The sequence below is a fragment of the Misgurnus anguillicaudatus genome, chromosome 20, assembly GCF_027580225.2.
Source record: "Misgurnus anguillicaudatus chromosome 20, ASM2758022v2, whole genome shotgun sequence".
NCBI lineage: Eukaryota > Metazoa > Chordata > Actinopteri > Cypriniformes > Cobitidae > Misgurnus > Misgurnus anguillicaudatus.
The window spans coordinates 3,679,068-3,698,592 of NC_073356.2; the positions used below are offsets into that span (position 1 = coordinate 3,679,068).

The 19,525-nt window shown below is 41.3% G+C and overlaps 1 long non-coding RNA gene and 8 other non-coding genes across 9 annotated transcripts; all 9 read left to right on the plus strand.

The window, feature by feature from the left end:
* Positions 1-9,419: 9,419 nt before the first annotated feature.
* Positions 9,420-9,501, plus strand: trnal-uag (transfer RNA leucine (anticodon UAG)). The gene has a single exon. It is a non-coding gene; the product is annotated as a tRNA-Leu (tRNA).
* Positions 9,502-10,409: 908 nt separating this feature from the next.
* On the plus strand, positions 10,410-13,171 carry LOC129434120 (uncharacterized). Its single transcript, XR_012359607.1, has 3 exons — positions 10,410-10,770; positions 11,840-11,990; positions 12,100-13,171. It is a non-coding gene; the product is annotated as an uncharacterized lncRNA (long non-coding RNA).
* Positions 13,172-14,658: 1,487 nt separating this feature from the next.
* On the plus strand, positions 14,659-14,740 carry trnal-aag (transfer RNA leucine (anticodon AAG)). The gene has a single exon. It is a non-coding gene; the product is annotated as a tRNA-Leu (tRNA).
* Positions 14,741-15,114: 374 nt separating this feature from the next.
* On the plus strand, positions 15,115-15,196 carry trnal-uag (transfer RNA leucine (anticodon UAG)). Its single transcript has one exon. It is a non-coding gene; the product is annotated as a tRNA-Leu (tRNA).
* A 680-nt stretch (positions 15,197-15,876) lies between these two features.
* Positions 15,877-15,958, plus strand: trnal-aag (transfer RNA leucine (anticodon AAG)). The gene has a single exon. It is a non-coding gene; the product is annotated as a tRNA-Leu (tRNA).
* Positions 15,959-16,834: 876 nt separating this feature from the next.
* On the plus strand, positions 16,835-16,916 carry trnal-uag (transfer RNA leucine (anticodon UAG)). Its single transcript has one exon. It is a non-coding gene; the product is annotated as a tRNA-Leu (tRNA).
* Positions 16,917-18,074: 1,158 nt separating this feature from the next.
* On the plus strand, positions 18,075-18,156 carry trnal-aag (transfer RNA leucine (anticodon AAG)). Its single transcript has one exon. It is a non-coding gene; the product is annotated as a tRNA-Leu (tRNA).
* Positions 18,157-18,565: 409 nt separating this feature from the next.
* On the plus strand, positions 18,566-18,647 carry trnal-aag (transfer RNA leucine (anticodon AAG)). Its single transcript has one exon. It is a non-coding gene; the product is annotated as a tRNA-Leu (tRNA).
* A 386-nt stretch (positions 18,648-19,033) lies between these two features.
* On the plus strand, positions 19,034-19,115 carry trnal-uag (transfer RNA leucine (anticodon UAG)). Its single transcript has one exon. It is a non-coding gene; the product is annotated as a tRNA-Leu (tRNA).
* Positions 19,116-19,525: the final 410 nt, after the last annotated feature.

The following is a 19,525-nucleotide window of genomic DNA, read 5'->3' on the forward strand; positions in this document are numbered from 1 at the left end:
TATTGAATTAGATTTGACAGATTATTGTTCAGTTGCTAATCTTTTCAATTAGTCAACAGGGAGTATTTTTTAAAACAAAAAAGCCTCCATTAACATATTGTAACAGACCAGTACAGAAAGGTTTTAAAACTCTGGTAGTGCTGTAAAAACCCATTAAGGACGCGCTTACATTATCCCAACCATACCATGCCCGAACGCATTTGACCCTAAAAGCCTGGTTTGTTTGCCAGGGTGCGGTTTGGTTAATGGCAGGCTTGAGCGCAGTTCACTTAGGCGCAGAACGCACACTGTTAGCGGAAATCGCACGGTTCAAAAGCAGAGACATCAGTTGCATGACCACTCACCTTCATCTGCCCCAGGACAAAATTTCACGATTCTCATGAAAAAAACAACAACAAAACCTAACCCCGCACCTTCAACGTCACAGGGGTCAAGGCAAATAGTACCAAAACTTACGAATGTGGTCGTATGAATTAATACAAATTTTCCAACTAGTAAAATACGAATTATTGTGAGATAGCATTGGTTGGTCAGGGAGAGACCCATTGGTATCAAGACCAGATCACTACATTAAGATGGTTTAAGATGATCTTACAGTATTTTAGGTCTTTATGAATTATCGATAGCAATGACAAAAAAGCTAATTCAAACAGATCTATTGAAATATAGGTTTCAAGGTACAGTACATGAATGAATATTATAAACCAGGCTCTTTATTGAATTTCGGTTGTATTCTAGGTTTTCAAAAATATGGAAAAGCGTGCAATAATACAGAATCAGAAACCGTATCCCACGTAAACCTCAAAACTTGTGAGCATTGCCCGAAGCGTTGGATTTAAGACGCTTTAGAAGTCATATTGCCAGATTGCAAAAGACGTTACACTTTAATTCAAAACAAACGCGATCCAACAGAGCCGATGTGTGCAAAGTTGTATGATGAAGAGGCAGCTCAGGCAGCCCAGGAGTCTTAATTAAATGGAGATTGAAGAATGAGAAGCTTTGCCAAAAGGATTGAGCTTCCATGGCAACAAAGTTGGGATGGTTTAATTTGTGTGTGTGCGTGCGTGTGTCTGATCTTGAACATTTTCTATCCCTACATTATGGAGATTCTACATAAAGTAACAGTGAACAGTAATGACATTGCTTCAATTGTAAGGTCTTGTCACCCAGAGCTAGTACTCATTGCAGATTTGATTATTGCTATGATCTAAATATAGACTCAGAGCTGTTAACAGATGAGAGCAGACAATCACTCCCTGGAGTAAAGGACTGTTTGTAGGGCCAATCAGTGGACATCTGGGAGAAATTTCAATAGAGTGTGAACTGGGCTTAAAATTTCACTGAAGTGTAATATTGTTAAAAATAATGAACTAATAAATGGCAAATATATATTTATATATACATACTGTATATACTCAGGCTGTTGAATGCTTGCACGGGTATGCATTATTTTCCGATAAACGCACACCTGTCCTGTCAAATGTCTTAAAATAACCATCAGAGCAATGTTTATATGTTCCGGAACAGAGCCTTTATTTAAAATAATGGTAACCGGTTAATAACGTTGTTTTTTTGTTCTTGGACAAGATCTCTGTGCAATATGACTCGGTGAAGTTGACTTCCGGTCGTCGTTGACTCATTGGAGAAATGAGAAGCTTGCCACCAGCAAGTAGCCTACTCAAGCCCAAGTCTCTAATGTTCAATCATAAGAGGTAAATAATTGTAGGTTACCAAATATCTGAAGATGTTTGTTTTTACTAATTAATGGTGTAACAGATTGCATTTGATACGTGATAAGTACAGATCACGACCCACGGTTCGGCTCGCATGCGATTCGCGAATTAATACGCAAATTTAAATAGTGTGAAAGTTGATCATTTGCACGTGTTTCAAAGGCTTGGAAATTCGTCCTCCGTCTATGTGTGTGCGCGTGTTTAAGTGTACTTAACAAATTTAGGCATGTCAGAACTACAGTTATGCCGCTTACATAATGTAGCCTTTTTTAATGTTTGATGACAAGATAGAGACTTAAGGAAAATTATGTGGACTAATAATTTAAGTTTAATGTCCTAATGATCAGCCTACTTATTTGTATGTCCCACAGCTGACATGGAACGTTATTGACCGGTTCAGGAACTTTATTTTTTGGAACGTCAATTTTAGGGTTGAACCGAAAACCGGAAATGTTAAAATAATGTTTCTGTTCGGAACGAACCAATTGGGAAAAAATTCTGGTTCAAAGCCCTGGTAGGATGCGATTGTTTTAAAGGAAACAGGAAGTAAATTTTACCAGCTATTTTGAGTCGTTTGGGATGCAATGACACACAGCCCTCTCACCATGCCTTCATATTGCTAAGTCGATCTATCATGTGTGTTGCTCAGTCGTCTTGCCCTTTAAACAAGATGCAATCTGCACTCATATTGTGCTTTCTGCACCAGAGGCCAAGTAAAGCGAGCCCACCTCTGCAAGCGGGACATGGCGCAATAAACTAAAATGTCCATATGATTTTATATACATTTGACCATACTTTGATTCTCACCTTAAAGGGATAGTTCACTTTAAAATGAAAATTCATTTACTCATCCTCATGTTGTTCTAAACCTGTATGAATTTCTGATTAACACAAAAAAATTTGAGAAATGATGGTAAACACATAGCAGTAAGTGACCATAGACTTCGATAGTAGGAAAAAAATATTTTGGAAGTATTGTGATAAATGCCTAAGAAAATATTTTAATACATGATGGTAAGGACACAGTTGATGGTACCCATTAAATTCCATCATATTTTTTTATTCCTACTATGGAAGTCTATGGTCACTTACTGCTGTGTATTTACCATCATTTCTCAAAATATCTTCTTTTGTGTTCATCAGAAAAAGAAATTCATACAGGTTTAGAACAACATGAGGATGAGTAAATGATGACAGAATTAAAATTTTAAAGTGAACTATCCCTTTAAGGTGAGGAGGGGTTCAACGGTATTTCTGACTTATTATCTTACACAGTTTAAGAGTTAGTTTCCTCATGCTAAACAGTGTCAAAAATGCATTTGAACGTGTGTCAGAGAATTTCTCTTCCGAATGCACTTCGTCATCATTCGTACAAGTTTCAGAACGTTTCTTCGAACATGGGTAAATCTTACATAACATGGGTCATTTCTTTTATGGGCAATTACACCCAGAAAGCACACCCATACATCAATCGGCAGGAGAGCAAGAACCGAGTTGAAGATAGCCTTATTCAACTTTCCAAGTAATCCAGCCTTATGGAAACAATGGATATAGTTTGTTTATCTGGGGTGACAGCGGAGATGTGTGTGTGTGTGTGTGTGTGTGTGTGTTTACTGACATTTCTGTAATCTCCTTTCCAAAAATGACCCTAATAACAGCACTGTGGGTCATGTTGTACCTGATGTAATGCATTTAACACATTTTCGTGACATCACACACATAATTTACTCTACTGTTAGTCGGTACTTTTAAAAAGGGCCATCCAAACCGATTCTGGATGAACCACACACCATCTGATCTGAAAACAGTCCAGTGCACAAATAGGTTGCCATGGTGAGCAGAAAGGTTCATTGACTCAGATGTATTCAAACCGGACAAAAATCTCCTGTAGTCTGATAGATTTTTACTTTGAGAGTCTAAGTGACACTGACAATAGTGCTTTAAGTAAAGTGAAAGAAAGTAATGATCAATCAAACGGCTGATTCAAAAACAAAAACAATAAAGCGAAGTGAAAATGTGCATGTTGTTATATTTGAGCTTCATTAGCTTTGAGATGATTTAGATTCAAGTGTTGTTAAAAAAACAACAAATAGCATATACATTAATACACAAAAAGACTGTGTTTGCAAAAGCTGTGTATTGTCATGGTTTAGTGTGGAGTGTCCTGTCTCAACATTTTCTCACGCATGTGCTGTTGTACGCGTACCATCCGTGCTGTCTAAAAAATTAGGCTGCACGTGGACAGGATGTGTGGACAACAGCAAAAAGCAGAGTTATAGTTGGCTTTACATGGTGATTTCATGATGTCTGTCATTTTAATTAACACAGCCCTCAGGAATATGCAAAAAAACAGGGCGTGGTCTTGTTGTGCTGCTTCAGAGAGGACATCTACATGCTGTGGCTTTGCATCCAGGGTCCCTGTTGTCACATTACTGTCCCGGAGAGATGAATGAATTGAGTCATTTGATGCTGGAGGTTCAGCTTGACAGGGAGTGGAAATAAATCAACAGCGTTGCAGGTACTGTAGATGCCTGTTGTTCGAGATCAAACCTACAGAGAGTGACATCAAATAACCCTGATTTCCGAGAACAAGCATCTTACACATACAGTGAAGTGTGACTCAACAGTTAAAATGTCACTAGGAGGTGAACAAGTGACCTTTACAGCACATTTTGCTTCTAATAAAAAGCTACTAAAATTAAACCATCAATATAACTGTTGGAGGACAGGCACACATGGCAAAGTTTAAGTCTATTACGTCTTCATGAGGCTGAATTGAATGAGGCGGTGTCATTGCTACCTGGACAGCAATTGCTGTGATCAGTCCGACGCAGAAGTAATAGTTTTGCATGCACCCACATGTCGTGTGTGTGTGTGGAGAAGTGCAGGAATCGAAGTGGAGGTCTAAATAGATGCTTTTTCCGAAAACACAAAGACGACATTAAGGGTGCATTGTGTAACTTAGGAGGATCTCTTGACAGAAATGCAATACAATATACAAAACTATATCCTCAGTGGTGTATAAAGACATTACATAATTATCTGTATTGGTTTTTATGAGTCGTTTTTATCTCCATACACCGCAGGTCTCCTTACATAGAAGTCGCCATCATGGTTCTATGGTAGCCCTAAACGGAAATTGAAGGGTAAGCTGTTGGTTGCAATCTCACCAATATATGCCGCTAAAATTTACACACAATCTATTGTCACAGTGTCCAATTTGAATGTGTCATATTTGTACCACACTTAAAAAGGTTTTGAATCGACATAAATGTAAGTAAATACTTTCAGTGTTTTTATTTTTCATAGAGTATATGTGACCTAGCATGTGAAAACCTATCACAAATTATAATGATATTGACAATCTTAATCTCCTAAAACCCGAGCGTTGGTTTGACTTGCATTTTAGATTTCTAGCTTTTTGGGGTTAGGAAGAACCGATTTATATAATAACCAAATATTTTTCTTTGAACAATAAAAAATGTTATGTCAACGTATGTGAACACACCAGGTCTTAGGTGGTTAATCTTGATACCTATAATATTAGGGGCAGTCGTGGTGGTCAGAAGAGTCAGGCCTGTAAGTCGAAGGTCGCCAGTTTAAGTCTTATGGCCGGTGGGATGCAACTGAGGTGCCGTTGAACAAAGCATGGGTCAAATGCAAAAGTACCTTTTTTAAGGGCGCACAATGCAAAGTTGGTCAAAACATGTATTTAGGCCATTATGTGTGTGGCTCGACATGTCAAAAATGTGTTTGGCATGTCATGTGAACATATATGCATTACACATCATGTCATCATGTATGTGCCTGCTGCAGATGCTTAAAGGGGTTTATAATAAAAGAGACACTTGTGTTTGCTGGATACTCGTTTAATCTCATGTGTAATCAGAGTTTACTGTTAAGGTAATTTCTTGTGAGTTTTTTGTGAACATGAGAGTCTCTTTTATCATAAACCCTTACAACACGTGTGCAACAGGCATGCATTTTGACATGGTGCACATAGGTTCACTAGACAAACCCAACACATATTTTGATATGATGAACCACACACGACACCCCAAACACATGTTTTGAATTCACAGCCCTCTGAAGAGAAGTCACTGGTCGCCAGTTTTAATGATAATTTTTAAAGGACAAGTCCGGTATTTTACACTTAAAGCCCTGTTCTCAGATTGTTTATGATGAAATAGAACGGTTTTGACTGAAATTTGGACATATTATGCTGGCCAGAGAATTTTCGGGTGTTTCGTGTGTGTGTGTGTGTGTGTGTGTAAAATACTGTGTTTGCAATGTAGTATTTTACACACACGCACGCACGCACACACACACACACACACTTCACAAAAGACATACTGTATGAGATCAGGCTCATTTCACTGAAAATGTTTATGTAACGGATAAAGTCCATACGAGTGGTTATTACAGAATAATCCATTACAATGTACAAAACAATAGTCCTGTCCAGATTGAGGCTGCGGTGTGACATTCAGGACGTCAGACGATTAGAAGTATTGCAAATTGCCATGTAATAAGAAGCAGTATTTGATAAAAAATATGAAAGATTATACAGACTAAAATTATAGGAATTGCACTTTTTTCATTTCAGGAGTACTTTTTAAAAGAGTGTCACCTGTAAGCTGCCTGACCTCACAGTCCTCCAAGTAGAGGCGTTTAAGGACGTTGCCAGTGCTGTAGCCCCTTCGGTCACCACTATCAGGATGTCACATGTCAATTCTTTGGTGGATTTTGGCTTTGGCAGAGATTAGTATGGAAGTGTGCTGTCATACCAGCAGCAACAACACGCAACCTTAATCGCTATCAAGATGCCCCATAACTACAACCTCTGCAACTCTTTGGCTACAGCCTTGACATATCTGTTTGCTTGTTAGTTATTTATATTTACATGTTTACATTTCTGAAATGTAGGCAGTTATTTACAGTATATTACACACTGTTAAACCTTACCAGGCTTTTTAGGAGTAAATTACTGGCAACACTGTTGTCAGCTAGTTACTGTACAGCATCTGTAACGGTGACTTACTGGCAACAGTGTTGCCAGTATAGTACTGTGTCTATGACAATACAGTGAATAACTGGCAACAGTGTTGCCCGTAATTTACTGTCTCTGTACCATTATGGTGTCTTACTGGCAACAATGTTGCCAGTTTTATACTGTAGGTTAGGAATTAAAGTTAATAACTGGCAGCAGTGATTTCAGTTGATTACTGTACAGTACCACATGCTTCAGGTATAATACTGTATATACAGTATATAAAATGTCGTACTCATTGTGGTACTTTTGAAAGATTCTTTTTTATGTTACTTTATTAAAAAGGGAGAAAGAACAAAAGTATGAAAAAATATTTAGACAAATACACTTTATTACTGTAGCAATAGATGTCAGGATCAGAGGATGGATGAACCCAATCGCAGACAAAGTCAGGAAAACAGAAAACACTTTATTTACTAACATAAAACAAAACCCCTGAGGGGGTACACGACATGATACACCGTAAGCAGACAGATAACACTAAACTTGACAAGATAACTCGGCTAGATAACCACATGGAAACGAGAACAAAACAAAATGAACCTGCACAGAACTAAGGACATAATGACTTTATATAGAAAAAAACAAACAAGATAACGAGGGGGAACAGGTGATGGGAGAAAACCAATGATTACTAATAAGCAGAAGAACGAGGGGGCGGGGACAAGAGACCTAATTAACAAGGCCATGAACATCCACATAGAGCATGGGACTGCCAGAACCCTGCCATCATGACTAGATATAAATACAAACCAAGACTCCTTGGCAGGATCCTGACAATAGATAAATACAAATAGACAAATTCTTTTAAGACACTTAACAAAATCATGTCAAATCCCACCCACAAAAAAAAACAGATCTCAGTCACCGTTGACCCCCATGGTTATTCCAAACCTGCAATAATTCAACATAATTTAAATGACCTTCTCATATCCTTACAATTCAAGCATTAACAAAAATGCTCCATATAACTTGAAGTAGAAACCAGAAATTAAGCTCTGTTTTTTGCACAGGCCTACTAAAGGGTTAATGGTGCCGCATGGTGATCAACAGTAAAAATTACAAATTTTACCTCTTTGCAAAAGGAAAAACACCAACAATCAAAAATGCATGATAATAAGGTGTTTGCAATCAAAAAATGTTGTTATAATGGAAGTCAATGGGGCAAAAACAGCAACAATAAATGAGGAAGAAAAAAAATCCAATCTGATGCTGCACAAAAACTAAAAATTCATCAAAGCCAATGTTTTTACTAATCTTTGAAATGCCCAAGACTGTGAAAAGGGTTTAAAAAATCCAGTCCAAAATCACTTTTATATCGAAAATAAGTCATTTTGTGTTTTTTCCCAAATAAGTAACATCACTTATGAACTTGGCAATTAAAGAGTTACAATCATGGAATTTTTGTAAATATTTGGTAATTTTGATCAGTACTGAGGTTGATTAACAGATTTTTTTTTTTTTTTTTTTTTGAAAAAATATTCATCTGATAAATTTTTACAACAGTTTCATTTAGTGGCATTTTTTGGCCACAAACAACATGAAAGGGATGTGAATTTGAACAATACACAAGGGTTAACGTTGATAGGAGATGCTTAAAACTTGCTAATCAGGAAGCTATTTGGAATCTTAACTTTATGTATTTAAAGCCCGGGATACACTGCACGGTTGTTGGCTGTCCCAGATGAAGGATTGCCATCGTGAAGCAATCGTCGCGATTTCTGTGGTCGTGGCTCTTCATCGGTGGTCCTATGTCGTACAATGAGAGAGGTTCAAAGACGCCGTTTTCACCGGTCTTGCATCCAAAGATAGCCTACGATAGTTTTCTGACAGTGTCAGAAATTCGGCATGATCACCGCACAGTGTGTTTGCTGCTACTACCTGCGCGCCGGTATTTGTTTACCACGAGCGCATGCTGGTGACGTTGCGCAACGAGTGACGCAGCCGCCGAAGCTTCCGTGTCATCATCGTACAGTCTACATGCCTCTCGTATCCGAGTTTAAACGATACATGTCGCACAGTGTGAAAAGGTAATGCTCTTATAGGAGGGCAAAATCGTGCAGTGTATTCCGGGCTTTAAAGACACTCACAAATATTTTAACAGTTTACTTACTCATAGATCCATTTTCAGCTTTTAAACATACAAATCCACTATTATATTGTTAAACACAGCACGCTCGACAAACAAACAAATATTTTTTTCAAGGCAAATGGTGACACCTGCACCTGTGGATGAATTGTTTGTATGCATGCACATGTATATGTGCGTATGTGTGTGTTAATGCATTAATCCTTGTTTTCTGACTGAAGATGTAAACAGTCAGATTTCTGTGGGAGCTTGCAAGAACATCCCACGTGTTAATTGGTTTGTCAGAAGCGCTTCCTTTAGATTTCTGTGGGAGCTTTGGGAATCTCACCTAATTTTTGATTTCAAGCAAACCCCATGGCTTCATTTGTTGTGTCAGATGTACTTTCTAAACGATAGAACTCTGTAGGATTTGGGATCTTCAGGAGTATGACTCAGCACAGCAGGACCTTAAAGACGATTCTCTCCCGCCAACGAGGTCCTCGAAATCAACTGAGGCTGTCCGTGGAGCTGCACTTCCCCGAAACTCACCAGAGAGCTTTCTCCAAAGGGTAGCGTGGCCGAGCGGTCCAAGGCGCTGGATTTAGGCTCCAGTCTCTCCGGGGGCGTGGGTTCGAATCCCACCGCTGCCAGCAGTTGTTTTAAAGAGGCTCTATTGCCAGCAGTCAGCCAGGCCAGATGGATAGGCGCTTTGGAAGTCTCACGTGGATCGTTTCTCAATCGGAAGGCTGCAGCCTCCTGGGGGTCACGTTTCTAGACTGCGTACGTTATAAAGACTCTCTTATTTCAGAATACTAACAAATACCAAGTTGACTCTTATTCTTAGTTAATCGTAAATTGCTGTAATATGCTTGTGACTTGCGAATGTAATGTTCAGTTAACTTGAATGAAGCTGCCTTGATGCTCGATGCAGCCGCATATGTGAGCTCCGGACAACCAAAGCAACCCCTTTAAGTGGTAGCGTGGCCGTGCGGTCTAAGGCAGGGGTTTTCAAACCTGTCCTGGAGGACCACTAGTACTGCACATTTTGCATGTTTCCCTTTTGTGACACACCTCATTCAGTTACCTTAGACACCCAGTTCAGGCCTTGCAGTCTCTACTAATGAGTTGAACATTTAAACCAGGTGTGTCTAATGAGGGAGACATGCAAATTGTGCAGTACTAGTGGTCCTCCAGGACAGGTTTGAAAACCCCTGGTCTAAGGCGCTGTGACTTGTGAATGTAATGTTTAGTTAACTTGAATGAAGCTGGCTTGATGCTCGATGCAGCCTGCATATGCGAGCTGTGGACAACAAAAGCAACCCCTTTAAGTGGTAGCGTGGCCGAGCGGTCCAAGGCGCTGGATTAAGGCTCCACCCAGATAGCAGTCAGTTCTGGGCCGATTCTGGCTTTTTTCCGCCAGTGTCGGCTGAAAGCCGGACAGATTTTTAGTGTATGCGCCAGAACTGGCCCAGATGAGGAAATAGTATACCAGTAATAAACACTATTTATAGCTGTTGGCCCGAGTGTAAGCATACTCAGCTCAAGTCCGGGTCTACTAAAGTAGCGTCTCAGTGTAATCGGGCCAAATCTGGCATTGTGTAGTCGGACCGACTACGTTGCATTGTGCCTGGACCGATTATGGTTTGATATGATACTGCCAAGATGTGTATGATGTCAGAAATTCAGTATGTGGCCCGATGCCAGTGGAACTGACACATGCCGGTTGTAACGCTGTTTGGCGGCAATTTAAAAATGTTTATGCTTCAGACGGACAGTATACAGTACACGGCCCGATTCCGTGATGCTGCAATCAGCCCTCTAGCTGTTGAACGGCAACATCACGACTGCTGTTATGATTTGAATCAAGCAGAGCACAAAGCTGAGCTCCCGTTCGACACAGACACCATCATCAATAACTGGTAAGTCACTGATTTAGTTTTTATATGTTAAAAATGCATGATAACAATGAAAAGGAATTGTTTGCTACATATTCAAAACCGTGAATTTTCCTGCATGTTTAGCCAGCTATCACGTTAGCTTAAATATTGTTGTTAGTAAGCTGAATCCATTTAGAAAGATGTAAATAACCAGTCGTCGTTCACGTACAGGTTAACAGGTTTTTAATAATCAAGCAGAGAATTCAGACACACGTTCGTATCTTCATAAAAAGGAGCAGTACACACAACCTTATTTGAGCTAAAGTAGTTAAGAAGGTAAAGAGCACCCTGCTGAAAAATCCAGCATCAAACCAGCATGGGAATTATGATGGTCTTTGCTGGTGGTCACCAGCATAACAGCACCAAAACACAACATATGCTGTGGCTTGCTGGTATGACCAGCATGGGATGCTGGTGCTAATGCTGGTTTGGTGATGGTCCTGGTTTGAGGCTGTTTAGCTGGTGTTCACTAGCAAACCAGCACCAAAACACAACATATGCTGGTCTTGCTGGTATGCTGTTTTTTTCAGAAGGGCACATTTTTCAGATTCACGAATTTACACACTCTTTGATGTGTAAGTGTTAGAGACATGTGAACGATGTGCAAATGTACAAAACCCTACACTGTAAAAAATTTGCTGTAATTATGCAGCTGGTTGCCAGTAACTTACTGTAGAAGTTAAAGACTGAAAATGTTTCGTGTTAATTTAACTTTGAACAAACTGTTGCCAGTAAATAACATAAATGTAAAATCTACAGTAAGTTACTGGCAGCTAGTTGGCAGTAACACCCAGTAATACTGTAATTTCTACAGAAATTTTTTACAGTGTAAGTAAACAATGACGCCAGTTATCTTCTTCAACTTAAATCTCTTTTCTTGGACTACAACAAACACACAACAGTTTACTTCTATGGATTGCACACAACTTTTCTTAAATTAGCACACAAAAAATAGCATGCATCACCTCTTTGATATAAGCAATCAACTACTGTATGACCTGTGTCTTGTATGAAACTAAAACCAACTATTAAGACTATAAATCTGTTTCAGGTTAACTGGTTGGGGCTTATTGGCGGGACAGATGTACGAGACTGCACATGGCATATATTGAAGAGGGCGACCGACAACTCCCTGGCTTAAAACCTCAACTGGATGGAAAAGACTTTATTTGCCACCCTCTAACTCAGAGAGGTAGTGATTGGTAAATATATCTGTTAATTATTTGTTAATAAAAATTAGACATTTCTTTTTAATATGCTCATTAAATGTTAAAGATTTCACAATGACAATATGGATTACTTATTTTAAAGATGCAGTTCGGAGAAGGTCCCTTACAGTTGTGGAGGGGACAATGAAGAGGTGGCTCGATCGAGAGGGTGGGTGCAAGAGACAACTTTAGCAAAAGAAAAGCAGTTAGTGTTAGCGCCTGTGTTTGAGTCTGCAAAGGAGAATGTTTTGTGCTGTAAAAAGAGTGGTGGTGTTTTGGTTAAATGTGTTTAACTTGTTTTAATTACTTGGCTTGTGTGTGAGAGGTGTGTGTGCGTGTGGGTTGGTATATGTGGTTTATGGGGAATAGTGTATAATGACATGTTTAATATGCTATAAACATGCTTTACAGTGACACAATACTAAGTGGTACTTTTTCAGATTAAAGACTTCCAACAGATTTTTGTTATGGTTGGGCTTAGGGACTAGGGTAAGTTAAGGCAATAGAATATACAGTTTGTACAGTATAAAATGCATTGTGTCTATGGAATTGTCCCGGTAAACCACATATGCCAATGTGTGTGTGTGGTGTGTGTGTGAGAGAGAATTTTTTCTTTAAATGTTAATTAATTTGTTTTACATGTTGTCTCGCTGTAATTGCTTAAGGGGATAATTCACCCGAAAATTGCAATTTTATCATAAATCACTTCCCCTCTGTCGTTCTGAACCAACAAGTGCTTAGATTGTCTTTAGAACACGTTTTTGGATATTTTTGATGAAAACTGGGAGGCTTCTGTCCGTCCCATTGATTTCAGTAGGTTTTACAGTCCATTTAACACAGAAGAATGAAAGACATTGCCAAAAAGTTCAGTGTTCCATCAGTATTTCAATGAAACATTTTTTCAACAGTTTGTTCTTCTCCTTGGTCGTTCAAAGCCTGTTAAGGACCAGACTACGGCGCATCCTGCTGACGTCACCTGCTGCTGAAGTCACCTGCTGACGTAGTTCCCAGCGTACAGACAGAATAGGCTGCCAAGTAATTTGTACATTTATTTGGGCTGTTTAAGTATTGTTACAATGTTTGCATTATGCTTTAAAAAAAAGCGTAGAAAAACAAAAAAAAAACATTGGTAACCACATCAGCAAGTGACGAGAGCTGCAGGTGATTTTAGCAGCATCGCTGTAGTCTGGTCTTGAATACACTTTCAACGACTAAGGAGGAGAACAAATTGTTGAAATTGTTCGTTTTATTTTCTTTGTGCACAAAGTGTTCTTGTCACTTCATAATATTATTATTAAAATACTAATGGAAAATTGACCTTTTTGGCGATGTCTTTCATTCTTTTCCGGGAAACGGATTGTAAGACTAACTTAAGTCAATGGGACAGACAAAAGCCTCCCGGTTTTCATAAAAAAATTCTAAAAATGTATTCTGAAGACAATCAGAGCACTTAGTGGTTTAGAACGACACAGGGGTAAGTGATTTATGAGAAAATTATAATTTTAAGGGTGAACTATCCATTTAAAAATGTTTATAAAGTGGGTTATGTGCTTGTAAAATGTGTTGTGTAAGAGATATATGTCTGTTTGTATTTGTTGGGTTTTTGTAAAGTGTACTGAATTTGTTAAGAATTAATATGTTCAAAATTACAATGTGTTTGGTTAATTGTTGGTACATGTTAAAACATGTTCATATTTATGTATTTGTTAATTCACATTAATGTGATGTGTGTATTTTTTTAATAAAAGGCTCTTAATCTTCTTAAATTGGTGTATTTTTCTTGAAAAATAAAAAATATACAATATTTACCAGTTTCTGGGCCACATCTGGCCCAGGGACCATGCAAATGTTGTCAGCCACATAAAACAAAGGGTCTGGGCCAGACTTGGGCCAAATAAGCAATTTAAGTCACTTTACAGTGTGCTAGCCAGACCTGGGCCAAATAAGCAATTTAAGTCACTTCACAGTGTGCTAGCCAGACCTGGGCCAAATAAACAATTTAGGTCACTTTACAGTGTGCTGACCAAATCTGGGCCAAGTCAGTATGTAAGATCTATTTTACTGGGTGTGGGCCACAACTGGCCCAGATTTAATAGTTTGATCCAATTTTTAGAGTGTGGGCCAGTTTTGGGCCGGGGACCCAGCCAGAACTGGGCCAGAACTCAATCAAATATGTGGCCCAGTGGTGGGCCAGCCAGATTTTGCTATCTGGGCAGTCTCTTCGGAGGCGTGGGTTCGAATCCCACCGCTGCCAGGAGCAATTTTAAAGAGGCTCAATTGCCAGCAGTCGGGCACTGTATCAGATTTCTGTAAGATAATCTGGAAAATAAAGTGGTTTGGCATGCAAGAACATCCCACGTGTTAATTGGTTTGTCAGAAGCGCTTCCTTTAGATTTCTGTGGGAGCTTTGGGAATCTCACCTAATTTTTGATTTCAAGCAAACCCCATGGCTTCATTTGTTGTGTCAGATGTACTTTCTAAACGATAGGGAGACATGCAAATTGTGCAGTACTAGTGGTCCTCCAGGACAGGTTTGAAAACCCCTGGTCTAAGGTGCTGTGACTTGTGAATGTAATGTTCAGTTAACTTGAATGAAGCTGGCTTGATGCTCGATGCAGCCTGCATATGCGAGCTCTGGACAACAAAAGCAACTTCTTTAAGTGGTAGCGTGGCCGAGCGGTCTAAGGTGCAGGATTAAGGCTCCAGTCTCTTCGGAGGCGTGGGTTCGAATCCCACTGCTGCCAGGAGCAATATTAAAGAGGTTCAATTGCCAGCAGTCGGGCACTGTATCAGATTTCTGGAAAATAAAGTGGTTTTGGCATGCAAGAACATCCCACGTGTTAATTGGTTTGTCAGAAGCGCTTCCTTTAGATTTCTGTGGGAGCTTTGGGAATCTCACCTAATTTTTGATTTCAAGCAAACCCCATGGCTTCATTTGTTGTGTCAGATGTACTTTCTAAACGATAGAACTCTGTAGGATTTGGGAACTCCAGGAGTATGACTCAGCACAGCAGGACCTTAAAGACGATTCTCTCCCGCCAACGAGGTCCTCGAAATCAACTGAGGCTGTCCGTGGAGCTGCACCTCCCCGAAACTCACCAGAGAGCTTTCTCCAAAGGGTAGCGTGGCCGAGCGGTCCAAGGCGCTGGATTTAGGCTCCAGTCTCTCCGGGGGCGTGGGTTCGAATCCCACCGCTGCCAGCAGGTGTTTTAAAGAGGCTCTATTGCCAGCAGTCAGCCAGGCCAGATGGATAGGCGCTTTGGAAGTCTCACGTGGATCGTTTCTCAATCGGAAGGCTGCAGCCTCCTGGGGGTCACGTTTCTAGGCTGCGTACGTTATAAAGACTCTCTTATTTCAGAATACTACCAAATACCAAGTTGACTCTTATTCTTAGTTAATCGTAAATTGCTGTAATATGCTTGTGACTTGCGAATGTAATGTTCAGTTAACTTGAATGAAGCTGCCTTGATGCTCGATGCAGCCGCATATGTGAGCTCCGGACAACCAAAGCAACCCCTTTAAGTGGTAGCGTGGCCGTGCGGTCTAAGGCAGGGGTTTTCAAACCTGTCCTGGAGGACCACTAGTACTGCACATTTTGCATGTTTCCCTTTTGTGACACACCTCATTCAGTTACCTTAGACACCCAGTTCAGGTCTTGCAGTCTCTACTAATGAGTTGAACATTTAAACCAGGTGTGTCTAATGAGGGAGACATGCAAATTGTGCAGTACTATTGGTCCTCCAGGACAGGTTTGAAAACCCCTGGTCTAAGGCGCTGTGACTTGTGAATGTAATGTTCAGTTAACTTGAATGAAGCTGGCTTGATGCTCGATGCAGCCTGCATATGCGCGCTCTGGACAACAAAAGCAACCCCTTTAAGTGGTAGCGTGGCCGAGCGGTCTAAGGCGCTGGATTAAGGCTCCAGTCTCTTCGGAGGCGTGGGTTCGAATCCCACCGCTGCCAGGAGCAATTTTAAAGAGGTTCAATTGCCAGCAGTCGGGCACTGTATCAGATTTCTGTAAGATAATCTGGAAAATAAAGTGGTTTTGGCATGCAAGAACATCCCACGTGTTAATTGGTTTGTCAGAAGCGCTTCCTTTAGATTTCTGTGGGAGCTTTGGGAATCTCACCTAATTTTTGATTTCAAGCAAACCCCATGGCTTCATTTGTTGTGTCAGATGTACTTTCTAAACGATAGGGAGACATGCAAATTGTGCAGTACTAGTGGTCCTCCAGGACAGGTTTGAAAACCCCTGGTCTAAGGCGCTGTGACTTGTGAATGTAATGTTCAGTTAACTTGAATGAAGCTGGCTTGATGCTCGATGCAGCCTGCATATGCGAGCTCTGGACAACGAAAGCAACCCCTTTAAGTGGTAGCGTGGCCGAGCGGTCTAAGGCGCTGCATTAAGGCTCCAGTCTCTTCGGAGGTGTGGGTTCGAATCCCACCGCTCCAGGAGCAATTTTAAAGAGGCTCAATTGCCAGCAGTCGGGGACTGTATCAGATTTCTGTAAGATAATCTGGAAAATAAAGTGGTTTTGGCATGCAAGAACATCCCACGTGTTAATTGGTTTGTCAGAAGCGCTTCCTTTAGATTTCTGTGGGAGCTTTGGGAATCTCACCTAATTTTTGATTTCAAGCAAACCCCATGGCTTCATTTGTTGTGTCAGATGTACTTTCGAAACGATAGAACTCTGTAGGATTTGGGAACTCCAGGAGTATGACTCAGCACAGCAGGACCTTAAAGACGATTCTCTCCCGCCAACGAGGTCCTCGAAATCAACTGAGGCTGTCCGTGGAGCTGCACCTCCCCGAAACTCACCAGAGAGCTTTCTCCAAAGGGTAGCGTGGCCGAGCGGTCCAAGGCGCTGGATTTAGGCTCCAGTCTCTCCGGGGGCGTGGGTTCGAATCCCACCGCTGCCAGCAGTTGTTTTAAAGAGGCTCTATTGCCAGCAGTCAGCCAGGCCAGATGGATAGGCGCTTTGGAAGTCTCACGTGGATCGTTTCTCAATCGGAAGGCTGCAGCCTCCTGGGGGTCACGTTTCTAGGCTGCGTACGTTATAAAGACTCTCTTATTTCAGAATACTACCAAATACCAAGTTGACTCTTATTCTTAGTTAATCGTAAATTGCTGTAATATGCTTGTGACTTGCGAATGTAATGTTCAGTTAACTTGAATGAAGCTGCCTTGATGCTCGATGCAGCCGCATATGTGAGCTCCGGACAACCAAAGCAACCCCTTTAAGTGGTAGCGTGGCCGTGCGGTCTAAGGCAGGGGTTTTCAAACCTGTCCTGGAGGACCACTAGTACTGCACATTTTGCATGTTTCCCTTTTGTGACACACCTCATTCAGTTACCTTAGACACCCAGTTCAGGTCTTGCAGTCTCTACTAATGAGTTGAACATTTAAACCAGGTGTGTCTAATGAGGGAGACATGCAAATTGTGCAGTACTATTGGTCCTCCAGGACAGGTTTGAAAACCCCTGGTCTAAGGCGCTGTGACTTGTGAATGTAATGTTCAGTTAACTTGAATGAAGCTGGCTTGATGCTCGATGCAGCCTGCATATGCGTGCTCTGGACAACAAAAGCAACCCCTTTAAGTGGTAGCGTGGCCGAGCGGTCTAAGGCTCCAGTCTCTTCGGAGGCGTGGGTTCGAATCCCACCGCTGCCAGGAGCAATTTTAAAGAGGTTCAATTGCCAGCAGTCGGGCACTGTATCAGATTTCTGTAAGATAATCTGGAAAATAAAGTGGTTTTGGCATGCAAGAACATCCCACGTGTTAATTGGTTTGTCAGAAGCGCTTCCTTTATATTTCTGTGGGAGCTTTGGGAATCTCACCTAATTTTTGATTTCAAGCAAACCCCATGGCTTCATTTGTTGTGTCAGATGTACTTTCTAAACGATAGGGAGACATGCAAATTGTGCAGTACTAGTGGTCCTCCAGGACAGGTTTGAAAACCCCTGGTCTAAGGCGCTGTGACTTGTGAATGTAATGTTCAGTTAACTTGAATGAAGCTGGCTTGATGCTCGATGCAGCCTGCATATGCGAGCTCTGGACAACGAAAGCAACCCCTTTAAGTGGTAGCGTGGCCGAGCGGTCTAAGGCGCTGCTTTAAGGCTCCAGTCTCTTCGGAGGCGTGGGTTCGAATCCCACCGCTGCCAGGAGCAATTTTAAAGAGGCTCAATTGCCAGCAGTCGGGCACTGTATCAGATTTCTGTAAGATAATCTGGAAAATAAAGTGGTTTTGGCATGCAAGAACATCCCACGTGTTAATTGGTTTGTCAGAAGCGCTTCCTTTAGATTTCTGTGGGAGCTTTGGGAATCTCACCTAATTTTTGATTTCAAGCAAACCCCATGGCTTCATTTGTTGTGTCAGATGTACTTTCTAAACGATAGGGAGACATGCAAATTGTGCAGTACTAGTGGTCTTCCAGGACAGGTTTGAAAACCCCTGGTCTAAGGCGCTGTGACTTGTGAATGTAATGTTCAGTTAACTTGAATGAAGCTGGCTTGATGCTCGATGCAGCCTGCATATGCGAGCTCTGGACAACAAAAGCAACCCCTTTAAGTGGTAGCGTGGCCGAGCGGTCTAAGGCGCTGGATTAAGGCTCCAGTCTCTTCGGAGGCGTGGGTTCGAATCCCACCGCTGCCAGGAGCAATTTTAAAGAGGCTCAATTGCCAGCAGTCGGGCACTGTATCAGATTTCTGTAAGATAATCTGGAAAATAAAGTGGTTTTGGCATGCAAGAACATCCCACGTGTTAATTGGTTTGTCAGAAGCGCTTCCTTTAGATTTCTGTGGGAGCTTTGGGAATCTCACCTAATTTTTGATTTCAAGCAAACCCCATGGCTTCATTTGTTGTGTCAGATGTACTTTCGAAACGATAGAACTCTGTAGGATTTGGGAACTCCAGGAGTATGACTCAGCACAGCAGGACCTTAAAGACGATTCTCTCCCGCCAACGAGGTCCTCGAAATCAACTGAGGCTGTCCGTGGAGCTGCACCTCCCCGAAACTCACCAGAGAGCTTTCTCCAAAGGGTAGCGTGGCCGAGCGGTCCAAGGCGCTGGATTTAGGCTCCAGTCTCTCCGGGGGCGTGGGTTCGAATCCAACCGCTGCCAGCAGTTGTTTTAAAGAGGCTCTATTGCCAGCAGTCAGCCAGGCCAGATGGATAGGCGCTTTGGAAGTCTCACGTGGATCGTTTCTCAATCGGAAGGCTGCAGCCTCCTGGGGGTCACGTTTCTAGGCTGCGTACGTTATAAAGACTCTCTTATTTCAGAATACTACCAAATACCAAGTTGACTCTTATTCTTAGTTAATCGTAAATTGCTGTAATATGCTTGTGACTTGCGAATGTAATGTTCAGTTAACTTGAATGAAGCTGCCTTGATGCTCGATGCAGCCGCATATGTGAGCTCCGGACAACCAAAGCAACCCCTTTAAGTGGTAGCGTGGCCGTGCGGTCTAAGGCAGGGGTTTTCAAACCTGTCCTGGAGGACCACTAGTACTGCACATTTTGCATGTTTCCCTT